The 9,548-nt window shown below is 39.5% G+C and overlaps 1 protein-coding gene across 1 annotated transcript in view; it reads right to left on the bottom strand.

Moving 5' to 3' along the window:
* nelfa (negative elongation factor complex member A) overlaps window positions 1–9,548 on the bottom strand; it is a 59,063-nt gene that overhangs the window by 30,426 nt on the left and 19,089 nt on the right. The window contains exon 3 of the mRNA XM_044340508.1: window positions 4,907–5,079. The gene's annotated coding sequence lies outside the window, so the exon portion shown is untranslated. The remainder of the gene's footprint in view (window positions 1–4,906; window positions 5,080–9,548) is intronic.

Raw genomic sequence — 9,548 nt, forward strand, 5'->3', positions numbered from 1 at the left:
CATTGGCTCGCTCACATATCTGGAGTTACCAGTTAATATAATTATATAATTATATAAGTAGTATTTTTGAAAGGCCGTTGTATTGTACATTGTGATATGATTAATATAACCATTAATGACAGAATCATTACAACTACCAAAGCCACTTTTACTGCTTCTACTTTTCGTTTGTTAAATAGTTCACACAGTTCTTAAGCAATCAGACAAGTTGTTGCCTCTGTAAATAAGCAGATGGAACACATTAATGTCTTAAAGACAGCCTTTTCAGGAAGCCCTGAGGAATGAAATTCAAATTAAAAAAAAAAAAACTTGGACAAACCCTTGTTTGTCTTACACCTGCTGCTCCAGCACTGGCTGAGCTGTAAACTGATGTGTCAGCCCAGCATAGAGTTCATTATCTCCTGCTGGAAAAACCATGGAACAATATGGTAAAAAATGAAGAAACTGTTCTCATCTCACCTTTTAAGACAGAAATAGAATCAAACCATTAAAATTGTAGCTGAAGATTGCATCCTGGCAACTACGTGACTAAAATAAGTTACACAAACTTTCTGGAAAAACCAATGCAAAGCAGATAAACAAAGCACCAAAAACAAAACCCCAGACCTCCCAAAAATCAAGCTAGAAATACTAAACAGGCTCAATAACCATAATGTAAAACTGGAACTTAGTAGACACACAGATGGAACACAGGAAACCAGAAGAACAAAAAACACAGAGTCCAAAAACCATGAGTCCGTAACAGTTAGTTGGTCATCGATCCTGACACCCAAGTTTCTGGTAGACTTTGTGGGCTTGAGCTGGATTGATTTTAGCTGCATATTGATCTGTTGTTGTATAGAGGGACTAGCTGGGATGACAAGGAGGTCAGTATTTGAGAGGTTAAGCTGAAGGTTGCGTTCTTTCATCCACGCCAAGATATAGGCGAGGCATGATGAGATCCATGCCGAGACTGTGAGGTCTTCCGGTGGGAACGATAGGAAGAGCTGGGTGTCATCAGCATAGCAATGGTATGAGAAACCATGGGAGCAGATGATTGCACCAAGTGAGGTGGTGTATATTGAGAAGAGAAGGGGACCGAGCATTGATCCTTAAAGAACCCCTGTGGATAAGCCGTGCAGTTTAAACACTTCCCCCCTCCAAGATACTCTTAAAGATCTCCCTGGTCGGACATGAACCAGTGGAGGGCAGATCCTGAGATATCAAGCTCTGTGAGTGTGTAGAGGAGGATTTGGTGGTTAACTGTGTCGAAAGAAGCTGACAGACCTAGCAGCAATAGAACTGAGGACCGACCAACCAGCAGCTCTGGCCGAATGCAGTGATTCCATTACTGACGGGAGTGCAGTCTCTGTAAAGTGACCACGCTCAAAGCTGGACTGATTATTATTTTCTTTCTACTGCTCTGAGCCCCACCCTGTGCTCTCTGAACACTTCAATGAGCCATGGACTGGGGCAGCGTTACAAGCAGGTTTGGATGTTAGAGGGCAGAGATTGTTAAGAGAGGAGGCTGGTGAGGACCAGAGTGTGTCTGTAGCCTCATTGACAGGGAGTGAGAAGTATTCATTATGAGGAAGCATGGTAGCCAAGACCTTATTGGAAAGTTGAGTTGGTGTAAGGGACCAGATGTTTCGGTGGAAGGAGACAGTTTGTGGAGGAACATGAGGATTTTCTTTAGGCTCGGTCCCATTGTAACAGTTGGTTACAATGGATTAAGAAGTAAAATACTATAATATTTAGGGAATGTTATGTCACATTGTCACTTTAATGGTGCTTGTAAGAGACATGGTGGAAGAAAAATCATCCTCATCAACTATTCCACTTTGGTCTGTTCATATTTCCTGTGTATAGTTTTACTGGTTATAAAAAAATTAACCTCCCTGAAGCTTCACCTCCCTCAATAACAGGCTGTATTCAAGAAACATCTTAAGGGCAACATCATCCATAGCAACAAGGTCAGACATGATAATTTTTCTTAGCTCGGGAGATCCACCCATTTCTTCCCACTACTCAGGGTTTCTCTCAGCAGCTTCATCAGTGGGTCTGAAGAGGAAACTGTTAGCTACAAACTATTGTGCCTACCGGAGGACTAACTAGAGCTACAATAAAATAATTAATGAGTATGGCCACAGGTCTAATGCTGAATTTTTGTGTCTCAGAAACAACGTCCTGTGTGTTACAAAGTTTTATACTCTTCATTTAGGGAGAAATACATCTTAGACACACCACTCAATGTGGTGAAATCTAATACAACTCTAACACTTACATTTCCTCAAAATTTACTATATCACCTCTCTAACAAAGTGTTGTGAAAAGCTGAACACTATAAGCTAAAAAATTGTATTTTTGCAGGGCTATTGTATTGTCCAGGTGAAATAATACCTACTGAGGTACAAATGTGGGATGAGGTGCAACAGTGTCTTTTGTTGATATGATTAATATAACCATTAGTACCAGAGTCACTACAACTACCAATGCTACTTTTACTGCTTCTACTCAACAGTTTGGTAAATAGTTCACATAGTTCTTAAACAATCAAGTTGTTGCCGCTGTAAACAAGCAGATGGAGATTAATGTCTTAAGGACTGCCTATTTCAGGAAGCCCTGAGGAATGAAATTCAAATTTAAAAAAAAAACAACCCTTGGACAAATCCTTGTTTGTCTTACACCTGCTGCACTGGCTGAGCTGTAAACTGATGTGTCAGTGCAGCATAGAGTTCGTTATATCCTGCAGGGAAAATTATGAAACAGTATGTTAAAAATATAGGAGCTGTTCTCAACATCTCACCTTTTCAGGCAGAAACTGAATTATTAAATTGTAGCTGAACATGGCATCCAGGCACTGACATGACTGAAATAAGTTTTCTCTTCAGTAGTAGATGTTTGTATCTTGCTTCACTTAGACTAAGCTACTTTAGGCTCAGTTGCTAAAAAACAGTTGGTTACAATGGATTAAGAAGTTAAATACTATAATATTTAAGGAAGGTTATGCCACATTGGGCCTCATGCAGGAAGTGATATATGAACAAATTTCCTCTTATTTTTGTTCGTATCTATGATTTGTTCTTAATTTGTTAGTACTCATTGATTTCTGATATTCATCAATGTTTTCTTATTTTTGCTCTTCTCTTATGTAAGAGAAAATTTTACCAGTGGTCAAGAGCACTGTTACCGAGACAAGAAAAAACACATTGTGTTTTCAAAGTCCACAAATTGTTTGTCCAACGCAAGATAACAGTTTTAAATTTGAGGAACATGAAAATAGGCATGAATATTATATAATCAAATTTAGATTATTATATGCTTTTATAATGATTGGATTATGAAATTTGTGGGCTAAAGAAATACTATTGGTCCACTAATCCCACTTAAGACTATAGAAGCCCTTGGATGATATTGCGTGTGTTCAGCTTCTGAGTGTCCCTCTGCTGTCACAGCATTTACAACATCACAAATGTTTTGCCATTGCTAAGGTTTTTGATTTTCCTGTAACACCAGTCCTGAAGCCCTTTAAAATCACATGTTTAACTTTGTTTAAGTTTATTTAGCTGTCAATTTCACTGCTGCTGAGGTTCTTCTTTCAGCCTTTTTTTGGTAGCATCTCTCCAATTCTTGGGCATGTGCCAGAGTATTTGCACACAGCACAACACCTGCCCTTATATAGTGTTTAGGGGGTGTTTTCAATGCTAATAACAAACAATCAGCTGCGTGCCTACAATTTATGATCATGTGGGATTCATCATTCAGCACACCTGGGTAAGAACAGATTTAGATGGTTCAGAACGTTTGGTGCATCTGAAGTTGACTTCTTAACAGAAAATATAAGAGAATTTTAAGAAAATGTTGCTGCATGAGGCTCATCTCCACTTTAATGGTGCTTATAAAAGATATAGTTGAAGAAAAATCTTCCTCATCAACTATTCCACATTTGGTCTGTTCATATTTCTTGTATATAGTTTTACAGGTTATTTAAAAAAAGCTGTTAAAGCTCCCAGTTCAAGAAGCTTCACCTCCCTCAACAACAGGCTGTACTCATGAAACATCTTAAGGCTGACATCATCCATAGCAACAAAGTCAGAGCTGCTAATTTTTCTTAGCTTGGATGATCCTCCCATTACTTGCCACTACTCAGGGTTGCTCTCAGCAGCTTCATGAGTGGGTCTCAGGAGGAAACTGTTAGCTAAGAACTATTGTGCCTACCGGAGGAATAATTAGAGCTAAGATAAAATACTTCATGAATGTGGCCACTCATCTATAATACTGAATTTTTGTGTGGCCTTGTACCTCTGACCTGTGACCACAAGAGGGAGACAGGCCTCTGGTAGTAAGCGAAAGAGATTTGAGCCTTAAAAAGAGCTGAACTACTTTGTGATGCATGAAGGCATAAATGGCAGAAGATGGATAGAAGTACAAAATAGTAAATAGCTTATTTCTTTATTGCAATTTTTATTGAAATTAACCTTTATTCTCAGTTGTCCTGCCTGTTTACAATCCAACAAATCCAATTAAAAAATACACAAAGTAGTCTATGTTGATCTTTCTTTGCTCTTTTCTAACTATTCGTTATAATATCTTAATGTCTTATCCAGTATGTAATATAATTAGAGATACCATTATTTTATTTTTTGATCTATACTCTTGTGTCAGTGCCAGTTTGTGTACATTTGTATGATGTGCATATTGTCAAACGAGGAGAAAATGTGTTATACTCTCACTGAAAAGTCTGCACAAGGCCATATATAAATACAAATCATTGTGAGGCTTTTACGTTATATACATGCTGTGCTTCTCATCAATAATCATATCATAATCATAAAGTTATCACTTAGAATATCTCAGTGAAATGTGTAAGTAAAAAAAGCAAAGCTGTTTCGATAGCTACTGAAAATGGGAGAGGAGGAAAACCAACCTGGTGTACCCTCTGCACACTGTGGGAACACGCCGAGGCTTTAAACTTCTGAGCAGACTCCTGTCGGGCTGCCAACTCACTGAAAGGAGTCAGAGGTCATGGCAGGAGCAGAGGCAGGAGAGCCAGCAGCGGCATGGTGGGACCTTTTGAGGGGGCTCGGGGGGTTTCCTCAGCTGCAGGGAAACACAAAGTGTCAGAGGTCATATTCAAGATAATTAGAACAATATGTGGGGCTCTGTGTGGGGATTTTCAACTGGTCTATTAATGTGGAGAATAACTGAGAAGTACTTGAGCACATATTAGTTTTCATTTTGTTTATTTGTAATCACACTAGAGACGTGGCTTTAAGACAGCAATGTTGCTCAGAGTGAATTATCTATGACATTTGGTACAGAAATTCAGTCGTACTTTAAAATTAGTGCTAACAAAGCATGTCAACATTATGCATTTTAATACAGAGTGCATTATTTTTCTTTTTCTCTTTCCTCTAGTGGAACATTCACTGCAAACTTGACATTTTCTGCACCACTAGGGATATAAAAGTAGCAAAGTTGTCCAACAATTTTGTTTTCCAGTTTGTAATTAGAGCATATAGTATATAAATTATTTCCTTTAGGAAAGACAGAACATAAGCATTTGTTCAGGACATTCAATTCAATTTTATTTATATAGCGCCAAATCACAAAAAAGTCACCTCAGAGCACTTTTCACATAGAGCAGGTCCAGATTGTACTCTTTAATTTACAGAGACCCAACAATGCCACCATGAGCAAGCACTTGGGGACAGTGGTAAGGAAAAACTCCCCTTTTATGGGAAGAAACCTCAAGCAGAACCTGGTTCTAGGTGGGCGGCCATCTGCTTTGACCGGTTGGGTTGAGAGAGAAAGAAAGGGGGGGGGGGCACACAGAGAAGCAGAACAACAACAACAACAACAATAAATACACGATTAGCAACGACAAACAGCAGTAACAGCTGGAGAAGGGCGTCCCCATGGCCATGGGCCGGAGCCTGTTCCTTGGAGTAACCTGCGGATTAGAAAGCACAAAGAACTCCGGAAGAAGTCAAGTTAGTAACATGCAGTAATGGTAAATGAATACATACAGATGGAGAAGAGGAGAGAGGAGCTCAGTGCATCATGGGAATTCACCCGGCAGTCTAGGCCTATAGCAGCATAACTAAGGGCTGGTCCAAGGTGAGCTTGGTCGGTCCTAACGAAAAGCTTTATCAAAAAGGAAAGTTTTAAGCCTACTCTTAAACGTAGAGAGGGTGTCTGCCCCTCTGACCGAATCTGGAAGATGGTTCCACAGGAGAGGAGCCTGATAGCTGAAGGCTCTGCCTCCCATTCTACTTTTGGAGACTGTAGGAACCACCAGTAAGCCTGCATTCTGGGAGCACAGTGTTCTAGTGGGATAATACGGTACTATGAGCTCTTCAAGATATGATGGTGCCTGACCATTAAGGGCTTTGTCGGTGAGGAGAAGGATTTTAAATTCAATTCTGGATTTTACAGGAAGCCAATGCAGCAAAGCTAAGATGGGAGAAATGTGATCTCTTTTTCTAGTTTTTGTCAGTACACGTGCAGCTGCCTTCTGGACCAGCTGGAGAGACTTTAGAGACTTTTTAGGGCAGCCTGATAATAATGAATTACAATAATCCAGCCTAGAAGTAAAAAATGTGTGGACTATTTTTTCTGTATCTTTTTGAGACAGGATGTGCCTGATTTTTGCAATATTACGTAAGTGAAAAAAGGCAGTCCTTGAAATTTGTTTTATGTGGGAGTTAAAGGAATAATATTACCTAAAGGAAGCATATACAAGGTGAATAGTATAGGTCCAAGAACAGAACCTTGTGGAACTCCGTGTCTAACTTTTGCCTTCATGGAGGATTCATCGTCAAAATATGCAAACTGAAATCGATCTGATAAATAGGACTGATAAACAGGACTTAAACCAGCTTAATGCAGTTTCTTTGATGCCAATTAAATGCTGGTATAATTAGTTTTACCTTCTAATTTACAGCATATTTTAGTGTTGATAGTAAAGGGGAATTGTTTGCCATTGTCATGGACGTATTTTAACCATGTCATTGAAAATCAATTCCTACCCACTTCTGACACAAACAGCCATGAAGTTTGAGAGTTTCCATCAGGCTGTGAGTTCAAAGTTACATCACTTTGTGGCGACATCATCTGACATGTGACGAGAGCATTTAGCATTCTGTTGCGCTTGACCTCAAACATCTTTATTCTATTAGTTGCTTTTATGTGTTATGGTTTTGATGGGTTTTTTTGTCATTGTATTTGTTTTGTGGTCATAGTCAGCATATTGTTTTGTATTGTGCTGTTCCCTAAAACTACTGCATGTGATTCATCTTGTTTGTATTGCAGTACATTCACTCATGCTGCAAAATAACACTGGCTCAATATCTGACACATTACAAAGCTTTTTTTTCCCTTGGTGGCTGTGGTGTAGCTGTTATGAAACCATTATTTTCCAGCTCATATTGGTCTAACTACTGTTGTTCTCCTGTTGGCTGATGTGTCAGTCAAACAAACATGTGATTACAACACAGGATGTAGTAAAGACTGCGCTGTTAAGCGACTTGATGAGGGGCCAGAAGGAGAAAATTAACTATCCACTGGCTGACTGAGTGAAAGCCAGTAAACTGTAAACTCAGCTGGCTAAACACATTTCTACAAACCATTTTCTTGGGGGGTAAAAAGTCATAAAAAATATTATAAAAAGTCAAATGTGTTAACCACAGACTAAAAAATACTGCATTTTTTTTCATGAAAATACTTTTCTCAGCTATATTTTTCATATTTTATTTGTTTGAACATACAAGGTACAACCTGAGGCTGTTTTAGATTCTCACCGATATATATATTTTATCTTGTTTTATATTTTTATTTTTTTATGAATATATGTTTTATGAATTGTATTTATGAATTTATGAATATACTTTTGAACAGTCTAAATGGTCAGTGAATAGAGCTTTTTGATGTTTATTTATATTTGATGTGGAGTTCTTTCATATGCACCTTGAAGAAATAGAAAGCAGACTAAAGCTGTTGTTGCATTTCCAAAATTTTGACACAGACTTGGTACTGCAGTGGCCAAAAAGAGATGATGAAATGTACATTTGGGCATATCATCAATATTTATTGTCATCATGTGTCCTTTTGGTTTATTTGTTGTGGTTGTTATATGTATTGCATCTCAGTCACTATAAAATTAGATGTTTTTACAACTGTACAAGTGTTTTTGTGCCCTCACGTCATGGTAGCGATATTATCGACAGCACTTGAAGGCAGCACTGCCAGGAGTCAACCGGAGGGAAACACTGCGCATGCTCGGAGCATCCTCCACCCGGTCGGCATGGTGAGACCCGCTGCAGAGCAGGTGCTGATGCATAGAAAAATATCTTCCTTCCGCATTTCCTTGTCGACCAAATGTCCAGGCTGAGCGGGGCATGTGAGGACTTTTTGACTCTGCAGATTATGCGTCTGCCCTCTACCTCCCGGCTCCGCGGGTGGGAGGATGGAAGGGGGGTGGGTGCCTTAACGGAGGCGGGAGTGGGGGGTAGATGCAGCCTTATCAATAGCAGGTTGCCTCAGATGATCCAGTTCAAACTAGTTTTGCTATACATATGCGACTGTGACTCTGCAAGGTTCAACACTTCCTCAAGGAAGTCTCAGATTTAGAGCCGAAAAACATTCTCATATGTTCTGTGGGCTTCAATGAAAATATTAAATCCAGTTTTCTTCATTTCAGTGCCAAGGCGAACTTTATAGGATGATATTCATATTGCATGACAGTGATGCGCAATATTGGCTACAGTGATATGGACATGGGCCCTATTGTTATCCAGCATCTTCATATGAGTTTTTCCTCATTTGTGAAGGGAAATCACACTATTTTCATTACATGTAAATGTAAACTTCATCCCCTGACCATTAAAGAACGTTGTGCCATAATAAAAAAAATAATAAAACACACACACACAAACAAATAATGACAGCACTTGTTTGTGACTCTGTGTAATAACAGTCACGATTAATTACAGGGAGTGTAGAGGGACAACAAAGGACCGGATCGAGCATCATCGTCATCGTCATCACCACCAGTGCCGCCACAGTCGTGCGTAAAGCCGGTACTTGTCGCCGCTGTTACTTCTATACGGTGTTAGTCGCCGACAGATGGGCAAATGGGAAGTTTCAGATGCGCAGTAAAAGCCAGATAATCTCCGTGTCGGGACTGATGTATGACAGGAGCGGGGTGACAAAGCGAAGGGAAGCCGTGGAGGAATCACTGCACTGCAGCAGAGCTGTCAGTCAACAGGCGGAGGAGGCTGCACACAGCCCCACTGTGCGCCTGTGATGTGCAACCACTGCCCAGACATTAGGGCGACTACCAGCTGAATTTAAGGCTTTGTAATGTCCTCTTAATGTCGATTTATATCAGCATATTAATTTATATGTCTTACATCAGTCTTTTCCTCCCCCTTATTGTCACAGTAGCCTATTTATCTGCGCAACAACGGAGATGTGAAGTCATTCAGGAGTTTCAAGGCAACATCGAAGCATTTTCACCTCGAATTTAATTATAGACCTGAATAAAAAGTTATTATGAACTTATTTTT

Source organism: Thunnus albacares, chromosome 22 (assembly GCF_914725855.1).
Source record: "Thunnus albacares chromosome 22, fThuAlb1.1, whole genome shotgun sequence".
Lineage (NCBI taxonomy): Eukaryota > Metazoa > Chordata > Actinopteri > Scombriformes > Scombridae > Thunnus > Thunnus albacares.